At 48.0% G+C, this 18,114-nt stretch overlaps 1 long non-coding RNA gene across 1 annotated transcript; it reads right to left on the bottom strand.

Annotated features, from left to right (window-relative positions):
• Positions 1–2,832: 2,832 nt before the first annotated feature.
• Positions 2,833–18,114, bottom strand: LOC128340611 (uncharacterized). The gene is made up of 3 exons (XR_008313831.1): positions 17,984–18,114; positions 6,133–6,190; positions 2,833–3,173 (listed from the first exon to the last, which is right to left on the bottom strand). It is a non-coding gene; the product is annotated as an uncharacterized LOC128340611 (long non-coding RNA).

The following is an 18,114-nucleotide window of genomic DNA, read 5'->3' as shown; positions in this document are numbered from 1 at the left end:
ATTTATTATTAAAACTTTTATACCGCCCTTCCAAAAGGCTCAGGGTGGAATGGTCCAGGCTTTTTCACTTTCACTGTCACAGTGCCACTGCTGAGCCTGAAAGATGAAGAGTCAAAGCAGCAGCAGTGGCAGCAGTGGCAGATGGGTGAGTCAGCCAATCCCTCTGCAACCTCAGCAGCAGTTAACAACAAGACTTCGATTCCCAATGACAATGTGAGCCTGAGCCACCATTATCGCCTCCGCCTCCACCTCCTCCTCCTCCTCTTCCTCCAGCCCACACACCAGCAGCTGTCTAGAGGAGTCTCCCTTCCCATAGCCCGTGTTGTAAAATTGAAACAAGGTGGCAATTTAAAAAGGTCTTAAGTGCCATTTGCCTTAACTCAGAGTGTCTTCTTAAGTCAAAGAAAGACTGCCTGTAGTGCATATGTCAATTGCAAAGCCTAGCTCATGGTGAAAGGGATAGCAGAGCAACCTGCCCGGGCTGCTCAGCAAAGGCCCCTCTTTCTGTGTCTGAGTTAAGGAAGTAAATGTAAAGCAGTAGCAGAAAGCCCTGATCAGGGGAATGCTGAGGACCCCGTGGCTGGTGAAAATGGCTCCCAAGTGTAGGTGTTTAATAGGGCTATCATATCAAGTAACACTACATTAATCACCATGGTAACAAGGCAGGAATAAACTATTTGAATGTGTCCCAGAAATCTCATGCAATAGGTTTTAATGAGAGCAAACAACCGCACTGGCAACGACACAGGGCCAAACTACATGTGGTAGCAGCAGAACTGTGTGTAAAAGCTGGCTTGCCACCAGTTTAATTTCGGGTGGAGGATGGGATGATTTAAAGTGCAGGGCGAGTGGGAGGGAGAGCGGCTGAACCCTTGCCCGCCTATGCATGTCGCCCTGAAATGACTCCACCCCATCTGTTCTTCTCCTCCAGAGACTCTGAGACCAGAAGTTACCCTCTCTGGGAGAACCACAGCTGGGGCCCGGGGCAGCACAGTTTTGCATGGGCAAGGGGAGGGCTCAGCTCCACACCTGCCGTGCTTTCGATCTCTTCCCCAGCCACTTTATCTTCAATCAATATGGCCCAAGCTGGGGCCTGTTGTTGTGTTCCCAAAGTATAACTCTTGCCTTTGCCTGTGTGTTTTCCACACAGCAGGGCTTTATCATGAGTTTACTGGGAGGCTTTACTGCAAGGTTGAAGTCTCCCCCCCCCCCGCAAAAAAGAGTAATGCAAAAAGTGGATTTTTTTTTACCCTGGAAATAGTTCAGGCTACACTCTAGCATGCAATGAAAGACCCAAATCAGGTGTGAAGTGCTCCCTGAGAGCTTGCAGGGACTTCAGGGTACATCTGGCCGATATGTGAACACACACACACTCCAGTCTGGAGGAGACGCGAGCTAAATGCCCTGTGTGAAAAACACCCAGCTGAACAGAGAAACCAACATTTACTTTTGAGAGTCAGTCAACCAAGACTCAGGCAAACTCTAAAACTGCCCAGATAGATCAGATCTTTTGGGCTAGAACTGTTTTAAACCCCTTCCTGTAAAACCCTACAGAAATCCTTTCCAATTCAATTCTGAATGCAAGATTTCAGATTAGCCCCAGCTCTACGCCTGTTGGGCATCTTCAGTCTGGTTTTCCAGTGTATGCCCGGGTTGCCTGCATAACATTTACAGAGGGGGCTCTCCCAATGGGCTTCTGCTGTTTTTAGTTGATAAGTAGGAGTGCTTTGCATCTTAATTTGTGATTGGAGGGCTGCCTAGCCAATCAGAGTGCCAGGATCTTCTCCAGTCCAGTATAGCTAGATGCATCAGAATTTTCATGGTGCATGAGAATCAAGGGCCTCTGTGCGGGGTATAAGACGCTGTGGGACACAAATGCACAAGATTCAAGGCTACTCAGAGAAGCGCTAACTTGTGCCACACGATAGCTGTTCCTAGTGTAGCCACTATGTCTTCTTAAGCAAGAGTGGGAATGGGAGAAAGGAATGGATGGCCTGTGAGAGAGTGGGGTCCCCCCCCCACCACTTTACTGATATGATTTCTCCAACCAGTGGGTTTTAAAAACTGCTTCTGTTTTAATTGTGTGGAGGGCAGTTGAATTAAATGGTGATTTATGATAGGGTTTTTTGGATAGCCACTCTGAGTGAGGACCATGTGGTGGGAAAGCATGATATAAATCCTGTCTATCTACAGTATCTATCTATCTATTGATACTGATATCAGGGGCACATATTTGGAAAGATGGACAAAGAACATGGGGTTACAGCTACAGGTAGGGCTGGTAGGAGGTGGTTGGATGGAGCTGGAACTAGAGTTTTAATCAACACACACACACACACACACACACACACACACACACACACACCATATTTGGGGGGCACCAGCCACTATTGCATGGATGGTGACTGATTATGCAGGCAGTAGTTGAATCAGGCAACAGACCAGCATCGTATCATGAACATACCACTTAAATAATTTAAGGAGACTTATTTGAAATGAACATTAAAGACACAGGTTTTATTTCCAAAACTGATCACTTTTTATTTATAGTAATTTCTCCCTCCTCCTCCTCCTCCTCCTCCTCCTCCTCCTCTTCTCCTTCTTCTCAGACTTTCCACACATATAAATAGAATTACAACAACATTATACAACAATTTGACTGACCACATAATAGAAAAGTACAAGTAAACATCCAGCTTAAAATGGATGGTCATGTGCAACAGAAATTGAGAGCAAGTGTTCACAAAGATCTTCTAGGATGGCTTACCATCATGCTACCTGACACATGCTAGACACACTTTTAGACATCAGTGTAAAATTCCAGGTGTTGAAAAGTCATTCATGTAATGATAGTACATTGGGGTTGCATCGGTATCTGCCGAGTAACTTGGGAGATAATGGTCTTTAGAAACAACATATTTTAAGTAACTCAACCATTACTTAGTCATGAAGACAGAGAATATCCCCTCTTGCTTCTCTTACACCTCTCTTACACCACCAGTGTGGCGTAGTGGTTAAAGTTCTGGACAAGGACCGGGGAGACCTGAGTTCAAATCCCCATTCAGCCATGATGCTTACTGGGTGACTCTGTGCCAGTCACTTCTCTCTCAGCTGAACCTACTTCACAGGGTTGTTGTGAGGAGAAACGAAACTATGTACACCGCTCTGGGGTCCTTGGAGGAAGAGCAGAATATAAATGTAAGAAAGAAAGAAAGAAAGGACAAAACAATTCTCAAAAAAATCATCACTGTCACAGTCCTACAAATCTACAAAATCACGGCTGGAACATTGACATTTCCAATATCTTTCCCTCCCTGGATAGTAAATTTTAAACAAGTGATTTGGTGTCAAATACCATCTGTACATAATTTTGTAGTGATCTCTCCTAACATTAATGCACTAAGAACAAGCTGGGCTATTAAAACAAAAAGACTAATGAAAGTGTACCATCATCTGGTATGGGCACATCCAACCTTCTGTTTCAGCTTACTTTAAAACCATTAATAGCCTTGGCACTCGAGTTCTATAATCTGCATATGCAACTTTATATTCTAACATGTTATTAATTCTCATTATCAATGAAGGTCTTTTATACAGGTGCCCAAGGGGACGTCAGCCCACTGTATGGCCAAGCTATATACATCCTTGTCTTGCTACTGGCCTTTCAATTTAGAGCTTCTGGCCCTTGCATCATTTTATGTTGCTCTCTTCTGATATGCTTTGCAGGTTGATCATTATAGGATCTACTACTCAGGAATGACATTATAAGAATGGCAAGTCTACACCAACTGATACTTGGAGGCTATTCACGTGATGGAGGAAAACTAGGCTAAGGGAGCCCGGTCTGGCTTTCCTCCATCGTGAGACCCACTGGGCTCGCAGACAAGCCCAGTGGTCCAACGGTGGCTAGCCTGCCAAAGTAGCCCTCCCCTTAGATGAGGTTAGCGGACCTCTGCTAACCTCACTTTTTAAAATCGTGAGTTGCCATGCTGTGGTTCCATGGCGTGGCGACTCACAAGGAGACCCCCGACCAAGAGGCTACAACAAACCTCCTGCCATGGGGTGGGGGGAGCTCCCAAAAATGCCCCACGCGCTTGAACGGGGCATTTGGGAACTTGTGGGGGCCAGGGGGCCCCTGATCCGCACTGCCCAGGGACAGCTCAGCAAACATCTGCGGGGAGAGGTAAGTTAACCCGCTCTCCCCACAGACCCGCCCGAAGCTCTTCTTATTGTTTGTGAGAAGAGCTTCCTGGTCTACAAGGGAGGTTATGGTTCCAGGCTGCTCTGGGGGTGCACATCTAGCTTTCACATAAGGAACCAATTGCACACTGTACTTAAATGCATTATTTCAACCCTTAATGCCTGCATTTTCAAAAGAAAAGCAACCTCTGGAACCAGGAGCATTTTCAGACAGCAGGCTTCACCACAGGTTTACTGCGAGGCTTTACTGCAAGTTCGAATTTGCCCCCCAAACTGATGCAAAACCCAAACACACGCTGGGCCACTTTCCAATGCCTAATTAAAAACCCAAATCATGTGTGGAATGCTCCCCAATAGCTCACAGGAACTTCGGGGTAAATCTGGCCGATATGTGAATGCACACTCTCCGCTCTGGAGGATAGGTGAACTAAAAGCCCCATCCGGAAATGCTCCAGGCAAATTTTCAGCAGAAAAGAGGTGGGAGAAGGAGTACATTGGTGTTGGGAATTCTCTCTGGTAAGAGATATCCTTCTGTTACAGCAGAGTGCACAGAAGTAAAACACAGCCGAGTCTGACAAGGCATGCATGTATGCTGAGAGTAAAAGAAACTTGGAGCCAGTTCATAGTTTCAAATCAATATAAGGAGTCTTTATTGGAGAACTTCATTCTAGATAGGAAAGTGGAGAGATGGGATCTCTAGTCTAGCTAGCTAGCTGGATGCAGAGGGATGGTTTCGGCATCTCTGCACACATGGTGCAGGGAGAGAGGAGTGTGAGTGTTGCAAGGGAGAAGAAGGGGAAGGAGGAAGAGGCAGGCAGGCAGGCAGGAAGTCCCTGAGAGTAGCAATCTACATATCAAAGGGATAGCATCAGAGCAGTAGAGAAGGGATGACCAAAGTCTTGACTCCTCTAGCCCTCTGACTCACTATTCTGTCCCCCTCTGTCACTGAGGCATGAGCCAGCGCAGGGTCCTTCACTTCCAACAATTGGAAGTTGCCTCTTATTGAGTCAGACCCTTGGTCCACTTACATCAGTATTATCTACACTGACTGGCAGCGTTTCAGACAGGGCTCTTTCCCAGCCCTACCTAGAGATGCCAGGGAGGGAATCTGGGACATGCTGCATGCAAAGCACGTGCTCTGCCACTGAGCTACTGCTGCCCCCACCACCCCATCCACCACTTGGCTATTGTAACTTCTCTGGTCAGGCTGTTGGAGTTGTGCTCCTTCACTGCTGAAGGGGTTGCAGAGGCCGGGATTGGTCTTGCATCTTCTGAGCCCAGTTCACCACCACACCACCAAGGATCTTTTGGGTGACCCAGAGGCAATCCTTGCAACAGGCCTATCAGGTGGCCCCTGCAAAGATGAAGGGGGCACGTGGTGGGTTGAGGAGTGGAGCAATGCAAGTGAGCCACTGTTTCCCCAGGCAAAGGGCAAAAGACCCTCCTGCCACAGCCCTATATGCTACATCGCTTACCAACCACCACCAGTGACATCGGCTCACACAGGTCTAAAGATGCGCATAGGTTAAAATGTCACACCGAGGCAGCTCTCAGTGAAGGCCAAAGAAAGATGCTAGTTATTCAGGGACTAGAAAGAGTCCTTTCTGTCAAGCCTACTGCAATCTTGCCAGCAAAATCCCCTGCTGAACTGATGGAAATATTGCTTGTTATGAAGCTGCAAAAGGCACAGCTGGAAGAGTCTCACTTCTTATATTATTAAACAGTTGGCATATCCTATTTGAGGAGAGAGCTATCCAGCCAGGCCCTGGGAATTTCACTGCCCTAGGCAAACTGGGGGAGGGGGACCCCTCCACTTTTTCTATCCGTCTTCCTTGTTCATGCCATTTTTTATTTCGTTTGTGTCACAGGAAGGAAGCCAGCTTGTCACTAACTGCCCAGATGCCTGACTGACTTCTGTGCTTCATTCCTTACCCAGAGGCAAGGGGTGATGTACTGTTGGGCTCAGACGCAATGCTGCCAAGGCCTTTATCTGTTGCAGAGGGGAGAAAATCAGACAGGTTCAATTTTAAGAAAACAAAAAACATGTCATATTAAATAGGTAAAGCATTGGTTCCACTCACAGAAGCCTGCGAAATTGCTGGCATTTTAGAGCAGCCCTCTTTTCACATGCCGTGGAGTGGAGGGACTCCCTCTGAGTAGGTCGGCATGCTGAGAAACAGTGCCTACAAACCTTCCATATTTTCAGCTTTCGAGGTCTTGAGCTGACAGCTATCCACTGGGCTGGTATTATTTTGGGGAGGAAAGAAATGGGCATGTTGAGTGTTTTTCTTAGACTTGCAAGGCCTCAGAGCTCTTCCCTGGACATTGATAGGACAGTGGGGGAGTAGTACGGTGCAATCCAGGCAAAGCAGGGTATGTGATTGTCCTTTGGGTGGCATGCCATGTCGGGAGGCATTGTGAAAACTGTCCTCCCCTCTCTATCTGTGGCATGTGATTGGTACTGAAGTAAATGAAAAGGCACAGAGTCACAGCAGCATTCCAAGAATTCAGAGGGCATTGTTTCACTTGGATAGAACATAACCGCTGGCGAACAGCTTACGAGTGTGGGAAGAACTGGCTTGTGAACAACATCCTTCTTCGGTTCAGAGACCCAAAGGTGAAACTGACAAGCTTGACTTGGAGATGCCCCCTTCACTGTCAAGGTGAAACTGACAAGGACTTTCAAATCCATGCCAGTTTCACTGGCCTCTAGATCATATCTGATTAGTTGAGAATGGAGAACAACTGTGTGCACCCAGCGACTTACCTGACTTCACGGCAGAGGTCAAGGGAAAGCCTTTCAGTTTCACAGTTGCTCTTTGCAGACCTTGTACACAAAACTCCACAAAATATGCCATATTCAGCCACATCTCACTGTTTTCTTTGATCAGCATGTTCAAGAGTTCATGCCCCCAGCTACTGAGAAACATGTTCCCAACTGAACTTAAATGAAAACAACCAGACTTAAGGAGTCTTCAGAATATGTATCTGCACCAGCAGAACTATAATGTCGACATTAGAAATCAAACCTGAAACATTATCGTAGCACCCCTAGAAAATATCGTGTCACTTTTTACAGTGACCTTATACTATTCAATAAGTGACAAGGTGGGAGGGCTTCAGCATAACATGCTGCCCAAGGGATAATAACATACCTTGCTTTGCCAGAATCACACAACCTCGCCACTGCTCCACAGTCCTATTCATGTCCAAAGGGTACTGCTAAGGCCAAGCAAGTCTAATAAAAACATTAAACATGACAGTTTCATTCCTCTAAAAAATAATACCAGCCCAGAATTGTCACAGGATAACTGCAAAATGCTTCTACAAAAATACGAATAAGAGGTTTTCTGATTGTTCTGTCACTTGGCTGGGTTTTTCTCTAATTCAGCCTTCATATTCAGCAATGCAATTTATGTCTCCATAATTAAAATACATTACCATCTATAAATGATTCTCTTTTTAAAATTTGGTACAGGATAAGGTCCTGCAGTGAAATTCTTTTAAGTCTAATAGAAAGACTTTGATTCCTCTGCAATAAAACTTCAGAGTTGAGAAACAGAACCGGGACAAACACATTATTTTTTTCAGTCTTTTAAAAATGCATGTTACTTTATCTTGTGAAGAATTTCACACATATTCAGATCTCAGCCTGTGCTTAGAAGGTTCCCTTTTTCTCTTCTGAAAACCTTTTTACACAGATGGCTTGCAACTGCACACTTGGATAAAACATCTGTAAGGCTAGAATGCATGTGCATATGTGAGCGTGGGTTGAAATAATCAGTTGATGCTGGGACAACCCTGACTTCACCTTAGGTTTCCAATGGAGTCCACCATGTATTACACCAATATAGAAAATGATCTCCCTCTAGTGTCTGCAATGAGATCATCAAGCTTCCCTGTACACATTTGAACCAAGACCAATGCCACAGTGATTCCAAGCAGCACTGTACCTATCGCTGGCCGGCTATCAGAAAGACATTGAAGATGTTGCCTTCATGGACCCTCAGCAACAGGAGATGGAGACCAAGTCCTTTCCCCTTCCTTGTTTCCTCCAGTTCCAGGCCACATCAAGGCAAGAAGGCCTTCTCCTTCCCTTGGCAAATTGTGAAGAAGTTGTTGCCATTGCCATGCAACCAAGAGAAAAGGTAATGATCTGTCCTTCATTCAGTGATATATTGGATGACAGGTTGCAAGTGGGAGTGGGAGGACTCTTGGAGGATTCACTCCTTACCCATCATCAGATTTACCCATGAAGGACGTGTGCAGCATGGAAGGGTTTCCCTTGTGCGGGATGAAAAGTGCGAATTCATGGTGAGTAGTGTGTGTGGTTGTAAGATAGAAATTATCTGGATTAGTGATTCCCAAACATAGGTCCCCAGATGTTGCTGGAATACAACTCCCATCTAGCTGGGGAGGATGGGAAATGTAGCCCAACAACATCTGGGGACCCAGGGTGATCCTCCCACTCAACTTCACCCTCTCCATTTGTCACAAAGGCAAGCAGTTGATAATGTAATAATTACAAATGAAAGCCAAGACGGATGTTCAAAAGAACAATGCAGCAGATTGTACCATTTTGGACAGTAGATGTGAGAGTCACAAATTTGACTGCTCCCTTACATTAAAACAATTCCCTGCACATCAGAGAGAGGTTTTAGCCTAGCCCTCTCCCTGACCTTTGTTTTTTATGTGGATTATCATTTTAAAAATGCAACCTTCTTTCTTCCTTTCCTCCCCCTGCCAAGTTGCCACATGGTTTTGCTGAGTATACTTCACAGTGGAGTCCTTCCTAGACTGTATCATGTGATTTGCTGAACCTGCTGTCCAGCTTTTTGAGATACTTGGAAGCAGCAGTGCTAGTCGAATATGTTCACACGACCAGCCCTCCCCAGGCATGTACAGTCCTACTTGGGTAGGGCTGGTCGTGTGGAGCACCAGGATCAGTTGTGTAGATGTTCAGGCTGCCTGCAGCTCAAGTGTCCATAGAGCTGGACAGCAGGAATGCCCAGCCATGGAGAAATCCCCCAATACACCGTGCTCTTCGTGCAGTGCATTCATTGTGGGATGCTGGAAGAGGACATCCTCCAGATCCTGTCTCTACCACTCACTGTCCCATCGCTCATGTGGGCACATGGGCAGCCAGTGTAAAGGAGCCTCCTGACCATCAATGGGGAGGCAGGTAGGAGCCTGCCTCCCCACCAGCCCTCCCCAGGCCCAGATAAACTGGTCATGTGAACGACCTTACTGTGAAGCAAAGCAGCTGTTGTTCGAGAGGAAGGAGTAACCATTGTGTTCTAAGAAGCGAATGGAGAGATTTGATTTCCCTGGCTTGTCACAATGTTGTCAAATTGGAGCACACTCTGAAATCTTGGCACAGTTCAGATTCATGGAGATTTATTCCGCCAACTTTCAAAATGCCTGCGCCTGGAAACATTTCAGACAGGAGCATTCCTGTCATCTACATCTTGAAATTAATCTAAAAAGGAAAAACATCCAGCTTTTATTATTCCTCCTTCGCAAAGGTGCTGTATGATGGCAAATAGTCACAATCATATTATCAGACATAAAGAACTCCCATGTTTTAAAATATTGTAGGGGTGTGCATTTCGGAATTTTCTTGTTTTGATTTGTATCTGAATCGAAAAACCCCCGTTTTGTTTTGTACCCAAATTTTCTTAATCCGAATCACCCCTGTTTTGTTTTGTAGCCGAATTTTCAGAATCCGAATCTGAATCGATTTGGATTTTTAAAAAGGGTCTCAGGGCAAAAAGAGTGGGTGGTGGTGGTAGTGTCCAAAGGGTGAAAGCTACCACCCAAATTTCAAAGGAATTGGGCAAAGGGCTGTTTTTTGTGTGAATTGTTTAGGTTTACGCATCTTTAAGAATTTTCCCATAGGGAATAATGGAAATTCCAGCAAATGTATCACTTCACATCGAGGGGAAAGGGGTGGCCCAGAGCGGAGTGTGGTGGATGGTAGTGCCCAATGGGGCCAAGGAAGCTACCAGAATTATTTCAAAGGAATTGGGCAAAGGGCTGATTTTTTGTGTGATTTGTTGAAGTTTATGAGTCTTTAAGATTTCTCCCATAGGGAATAATGGAGGTTTCAGCAGCCCCATAATTCCATTTGGGGGCCCCCATAATTCCACTGGGGTTGCCCAGAGCGAGTGATTGTGTAGTGCACATAGGGTGCCAACCACCCCCATACCCACAAGCCCGTGGGTTACTGGGTTTTGTTGTTTCTGAGGTGTTTGGTATAGATTCTCTGGTAGCATAAGAGATTTTCAGTGATAAACAAGAATCTATTCTCATATGCTACCAGAGAATCTATGCTCAGAACACCACAGAAAAAAACAGAACCCAGCACCCCATGGGTTAGCAACCCATGGGAGTGGTTGGCACCCTATGTGCACTACACCACTACTCGCTCTGGGCCACCCCGGTGCCTCCCAAGTGGAGTTACGGGGCTGCCGAAACCTCAATTATTCCCTATCAGGAAAAATCTTAAAGATGCATAAATTTTAACAAATCACAAATAATCAGCCCTTTGCCCAATTCCTTTGGAATCTGGGTGGTGGCAGCCTGGCAGGCACCCATTGGGGCACTATTACCCAACCCACTCTTCTGCCCCTGAATCCATTCCCAGGCTGACATGCAGTAGCCATAGCAGGCTGGGCTCAGGCTGGCAACAAGGCAGGCATAGGCAATGGCATGGCATCATGACAACTTAAGGAATGCAATGCTGCAAACTAGTGTTCTCTCTCTCTCTCTCTCTCTCTCTCTCTCTCTCTCTCTCTCTCTCTCTCTTTTCAATGAGACAGAGAGGCAGAATGGTGACTACTGACTTGAATGAATTGAAAACCCCTCCTTGAACTCCCCCCCACCCTTGCCCCTTCTTCGACCCTTCCCCTGGCCAATGTGGGGTCAGTAAAGAGTGGGAGAAGCAAAAGAGCCAATGGGGAACAAGGATGGAATTGTCAGCAGGTCAGCCCATGCTTTAGGTCACTGATGGGAAGGCTGGAAGGGTGGGAAATTCAAAGAGATATCAAACACAAAATGGAGACTGATTCAGAGATCACCACAAAGGAGGTCCGAAACAACAAAACGTTTTGTAGCCGAAACAGGGACGTTTTGTTTTGTATACAAAACTTTTGGATCTGGAAAATAGGTGTTTTGTTTAGTCTACAAAACATCCGAAACGGGCTGTTTTGGGTACAAAACGTTTTGTATACAAAATGTTTCGCACATCCCTAAAATATTGATATCTCTTGCAGGCCACAAGGGAACCAATTTGAGAATAGAAAAAGCAATATCCTGTCCAACTTACAAAATGAGAAACTGACATCAGAGAGCAGTAAATCCTTTATTAAAGGAGGGAGAGGTGAGCACGGTCTGTTGGCCTGACTAGGAGAAATCTGAAATGTGGCCTAGGTGGATTTAGCATGTGGCTCCACTTTTCTCACTTTTCTTTGAACTGTCCAGATAGTGGTATGTAAATATAACAAATTGGTCAATAAAGATGCTTGTAATGACCCCCAAGTGACTCTTTCCTGACTACCAGAACACTGAGTCAGTCATTCTTGGACTACTACTGCAATTCTGTGCCTTTTCATTTTCTTGACTGTGTGATTCACTTGTACGATGAGCCAGTGATGATGTAATTGCCCCTTGCATTTGTGAGTATGCCTATGTGCCGGTTTTGTAAGAGGAATCAATGGGATGAATGGCTTAATGTGATCACAGTTGTGAAAAGCAGAAGTCCTTATTTCCTCTGAGATTCCCAATCCCAGAGGTGTAAGGGACTGTCATTGCAATTGCCAGCTTCACTAGCTGTCTCCAAAGCTGGAGTTTTGTGGCACTGGGAAGAGTTTATGTAAAAATCACACAAGGCAGTGGGCTATGTCACATGACCCCCCCATCCGACTAGGAGGAGTGCCTAGCCAGAGTAGGAGAGCTTGGTGCACTCCTGCCTGGAGGTTATGTAAACCTCAAAGATCTAGTTAGGAGGCGGGGAAAGTGATTGTGTGGCAGGCAGGCGCTGGGCTGGACAGCTTTTCTCTCATCCCAGAAAAATACTGTGGAGAGAATCTGGGTAGTGTGTGCTGATCCTACTCAGCTCCCACCTCCAAAACGATCACTCTTCCTGCCTCCTGCCTCCTACCTTGATCTTTGGGGTTCACACAACCACCAATCAGAAGCACATCCGGCTCCCCTACCTTGACCAGACACCTCTCCTTCCCAGATGAGGATCCTGTGAATGAGCCTACTGATTTTCAATCTCTCAAACCCAGAGGACCACTGTGTCTCTTCAGTCACCTGGTTTTGCTTGCAGTTACAGCTGTGCCCAAAAGGTTTGGAAAGAATGGATGTTTCAACTATTGGCTTGTATAATTTCTAGCTCATGGGGGTGCTAGTATGCTTATCACACAACTGTTGCCACTGGAATAAGACCAAATGGGGCAGGACCTTAGGGAAAGGCCATGGGGCAAGCGGCTGAGAACAATGGGTAATATCTGCATTGCACATGCCTATCGGGAAAAACTGGTCAGATTAGCGGAAGCGAATTGTAGTGCTTGGATGTGTGCAACCTAATCTTGATGTTAGCAAGTTAACAGAACACTACCGAAATACTTGCCCAATGGGTACAAACTGCCAAGGGGCTTTAAGGTGAAATGCAACACACACACACACACACACCCTGAGAACCTGCATCCCTGTCAGGCCAAGCCATCACAGGCAGCTTCCTTGAAGTGGCTCAGGGTCCAAGGTCAGGATTGCGGCTGGGTGTGTGTGTGTGGTGGTACAGCAGTCACTCTGGAATCAAGGGACAGAAGAGAAGGTCAGAGTCAGAGTCAGGGGTCAGCAACTGAGTGGGCTGATCAAGTTCACAAAATGAGCTGTAGGTCAGGGCAGAGCCAAGGGTGGAGCTGAGAGCACAAACCAGAAGCCAGGGGCTAAGCAGGAAGCCAGAAGCCAAAGAGAGGAGTTCAGGGTCAAGCCGGGCAGACAATATCAGAAGTCAGAGTTCCTACAGAAAGCCCAAGTTCAAAGTAATGCTGGCCTTGGGCTGAAATAAACAAATAAACAGTAAACAGTAAGTTCAAAGTAGACAAGCCAGAGAGGACAAACACCACACCAGGGCCAAGGAGACCTGGAAACTGAGACAAGGCTTACTTCAGACAGAAAATGACTTACGCATTTCCTGTTGTAAGTGGAGACAGTGGTTGATCTCACAAGATGGGTCTGGCCCAGGGTCTGGAGAATCAAGAGGGGGAGCAAGGGGCAGAGCCTTAAGCTCGGTAGAAGCTAATAACCCCAAGGCCCCATTCAGACATTGAGGCAGTTCCCACGATTAGTGGGAGCCGCCTGGAGAGGGTTAGTAGGGAGGGTGGCCCCCCCACACGACTGCCAGCTCCATCATGGAGCCAGTGTGGGCTTGGGAGTTCAGGGGCCACATGGCCCTCTGAAGCTCCAGCATGCCCTGCAGAAGTGCACAGAGCATGCTGGAGAGACCCCTGAGCCAGGAGGCTGCTTTTAAGCCTCCCAATCGAGGGTCTCCTCGTGAGTTGCCACAGCGCGAAGCCACAGCACAACGACACATGGTTTTAAAAACCGGGTTTAAGCACCAGGCTACTTAAGCGGGTGACCCCTTAAGAACCACTGGACTCGCAGCCAAGCCCGGTGGTTCTCACAATGGGAGAGAATCGGGCTAGCCTCCGCTAACCCGATTTTCTCCCATTGTGTGAATAGCCTCATTATGTCTGACTGCCAACTCAGCTATGACTGCAGTTTCACATCAGTTTCCAAACCACAATCATGGAGGTGGCGGCCCAGACCCACCTGAGGACTTGGCTGCTCCATGCTTTCAGTGCTTCTTGCTGGCAGCCTCTTGGGAAAACCAGCCCTGCCCCTCCTAGGCAGCAATGGAGTTGCCAGGCTACAGGGATGCTGCTACACCGCAGCCTGGACTTGTCAACCTGTCAAGATGAACAGCTGCTCAGGGGCAGCCAGCCCCCATTCCCACTCTGTCCCTTGCTCCTCCCACCTGGCAAGTGGCAGGGCAAGGGCATGGCATAACAGGATGGGCACCAAGTGCTCTGCTCCAAGGGAAGAGAGCCACTGTTATGTATGTTCACAAGCATCAGCACTCCAAGTGGCAATATAAGCAGGGTACTCCATCATAGTGGTGGGAAGGGAACACTTTGCTGGAGGGGGGGAGACCGGGGTCAGGTGTAAAAGGCAGAGCAGCAAAGTTCTATTATTTTTCACATATAGGTTGGGGAAGGAGCAGTCAGCCCCTTCCCCTTTGAGGGATATTGGGGAAATATTTGCTCGTTAAATCTTGCTCATGAGAAGGTCCGCCTGTGATGATCCATCTTGGACGTTATCATGCTGGAGACCTAGCCCATTACCCCAGGTAATGCTCTCTCATGAGTGTGGCAGACTATGGGGAGAGAGGGGAGATGCTCTATGCAGGAAAGCCGCTGGAACGGGCACTTGGCTGAGTGGTGTTCTGGTCTCAGTGACTGCCGCCAAACTGCTGTCAAACTCTGCACCCTGCCAGACCGTACACCCTTGTGGGGATGTCTGCCACTGCCCACAGTCCTGAAGAGTAAGCCCAATGTCCTGGGCCAGCAGGAAATTGGGGCTCTCCTCTCCCGGGAATCCCTGCACCAGGAGATCTGCATACGGCACTATGCTGGACCCAGCCCAGGAACCTGGAACGGGTTTAAAGGTCCATGCTTGACCCCTGTTCCTACACTGTCCACACAAGTGGGTATGCCCTGGCAAATGGACCCCTCGTGGCAGCAATAGCCAGCCTGCACCAGGCATCCCCTCTACAGCCAGGACTATTTTTTTGTGTGGGGTGACACTCTTGTCTGGGTTTGAGGGGCTGCCACAAGCAGGGATTCAGGAGCAGTCAAATTCTATCTTTTTCACAGAAAACCTGGGAAAGGGCAGCTCAGCCCCTTCCCCTTTTGGGGGTTTCATGCCCCCCAAGCTGACTCATGAGCAGGGCTAGCAGTTGGACCAGCAATGTTCCACCATCTGAAAGTAGCCTTCCTTGGTGATGGTTAAACCACAGCTCAAGAGAGTGCCAGGCCACAGGGACACCCCCACACAACTCATGAGAAGAGCCATCAGAGGGAGGAGAAGCAACTGCCAACCACGATCTCCAAAATTATGGGAGGGCAGGACATCCCCTTCTCCCACAGACAGCCCTCTCACAAAAGCCTCTGGTCACTGGGGCTCTAAATAGAGCAAGGTTGCTTTTTGGATGGCAGCCATCGGGAGGGGTACCCCGGAGATCACTTTGCTTGTCTTGGGAACCGCGGCCTAGCTGCTTCAGAAACATGCAACCCGTTAGCCTGCCCACCCATGTAGAGATGTGTCACCCCAGGGGCAACACCGCCATCCTGGGACAGCTGGAAACCAGGGATTCCCTCTCCCACCGATACCTCAGGAGATCTGCATATGGCAGCAAGCCAGGACAGACCCTGCAATTAAGGGTCTGTGCCACAGCCTGGTATCTGCACTGTCCATGCAAATGGTTTGGTTGGGGGTGCTATTGGCAGGGTTTGAAAGGCAGCTCCCTAGAAGGGATTCCCGAGAAGCCAAGTTCTGTTCTTTTCACAGAAAGGTTGGGGAAGGGGCCACCAACCCCTTCCACTTTTGGGGGGATTTGTGCCCCACCAGGCTTACTCATGATCAAGGCAGGGTCAGTCTTGGGTCAACTGAAATCCTTCTTCAAGGATACAGCCACCTGACCCAGGGCTCCCTGTCCAGGCATGAGAGGGAAAAACCACAGGGACACCCCCACAAAACTCATTAGAAGCCCCATCAGGGGGGAGGGGATAGAATTGCCCCAAGAAATCTGAAATAAATCTAGACTGCAAAACATCCCCTTCTCCCACTAACACCTCCCTCACGAGAGTGTCAAACCATGGGTGCTCTAAATAGAGCAAGGATGTTTTCTGGATGGCAGCCTCAGGGAGTGATGCCCTGGAGACCACTTTCTTTGTCTTGGGGACTGCAGACAAGCTGCTGCAATACCGTCTGTCCTGCCAGCCCGCCAGCCTATGAGTACACGTGCACCCTTGCCATTGCCCTGGAACAACCACCCCGCTGTCCAGGGGTAGCCAGAGAATGAGGGCTCTCCTGTCCCAGGAATCCCCACACTGGCAAATCTGCATATGGCACAACGATGGACCAGGACCCAGGAATTTGGAATGGGTTAAAAGGTCCAACCCACTGTCTACCCCTCCTACCCTCTATGCACTTGCCTGGGCAAGGACAAAGGGAGTATCAAAATAGCCTTTGGGTGTGTGAAAATCTGCACAGAAGAAGAGGGTGGGGAGGTTTAAGGGGGATCTACTGTGTTTTGGAAAGCGGTGGGCAGGGGTATCCCAGAGACTATTTTCCTGATCCTGTGGATATTGGCCAAGCTGCTGCGGAAACAAGCCCCCTGCCAGACCATCCGCAACTCTGCACAGATGCACCCTTGCCTACAGCCCTTGCAGTTGCCCCTGCTGCCCTGGGGTTGGGGGAGAAGAGGAAAGTGCCCACTCCCATGATTTCCCGCACCCACTTATTTGCATACAGCATACAGATGGAGCAGACCCAGGAGTTTTGAATTTGTGTAAATGTACATCCTATTGGCCCACCCCACAACAGCACAGGTGACCAGGCTATGGCACATGGATGCAAGGCTTCAGAAGGATTCAAGAAGAGGGAGGTAGTGGAGAATCTTTTCAATTTTTTTACCATACAGCGCTGGGGGCTGCACTAAAGCAGGGGGGCCCCTTGGGTTCAGTGGTGGTTAAGTGGGCGGCTCAGCCCATGATTTGGCAGTCCACGGTTGAGGATCACCCTTTTCATGGGCACAGCACAACCATATCCCCTGTAGACTTGCCCTCTCATGAGAGTTCGAGCCCACTGGGCTTCAAGCTGCCAGACAGCGGATTTGTGATGGATCTAGATGGACTGATTTACTGCAACACCCCCTCGCAACATCTTCCCTGCTATGGTGGGACAGACCCCGCCAGCATCCTTTGCCCTGCCCCATCTGCATATCCCATTCTAGCAAATGTGAATTTCCCCATCCCGTAATGAAAGCGGAATCCCACACACACACACACACACACACACAGCCCCAACCCACCAGAAAATGTGTGCAGCACATCTGCAGCATGTTTTGGAGTTTCAAATTGAAACCCCGGCCACGATTAACTGCGGCTATCCATTACGTCTGAATGCAGCCCAAGTATCACTGCAGAAGGAGAGGACTTATTCCATGCTTTTAGTTTTACCACCGCAGACCTCTTTGCTTGTACTTCTTAACTGTCACCTCCCACACTCTCCTTCTTTAAAAAAACAAAAACAAAACCAACCCACCCCCACACACCTCCTTTTCTGTTTAGGAACCCCACAGGTAGCAGAAAATCTTCCTCCTCTTTCGGATTGCTGTGCTGAATATAAAAATTAGAGCACATCTCCTTTCAACCTCCCTCAAGGTCATTAATTAGCTCAGCAAACTGGGGCTGTTTTGTATCCCTTGCATCGGCATTCATGCAGCAATTGGGCACACAGAAGAGGTTTTTCAGTCCCTCTTCCCTACATCCATCTGCTGCTGTTCTGTGCTCTCTCAGCCATCCGTCCATTCCCCGCCCCACCAGAAAGGCTCATGATTCCTTACCAGCCGTGCGGTTCCTAGATTTTGTGAGGCCCCCTTTTTGACACGAGAGGTGGACTTGCTAAGGATACAAAAAGAACCCTGCCTCACCTTATCGATCGTTCATGCCCATTCACAGCCCTGATGTGCTGCTTCAGCACAATAAGCTGCCCGCTTCCGATTCTCACAGCTTCTTCCTCATTGTTGTTGCCAGCCAGGAATCCTGTTACATAGCCAGACTT

The sequence above is a fragment of the Hemicordylus capensis genome, chromosome 1 (genome assembly GCF_027244095.1).
Source record: "Hemicordylus capensis ecotype Gifberg chromosome 1, rHemCap1.1.pri, whole genome shotgun sequence".
Lineage (NCBI taxonomy): Eukaryota > Metazoa > Chordata > Lepidosauria > Squamata > Cordylidae > Hemicordylus > Hemicordylus capensis.
The sequence above is the reverse complement of the archived record's forward strand: the minus strand, read 5'-3'. Positions and strand labels throughout refer to the sequence as shown.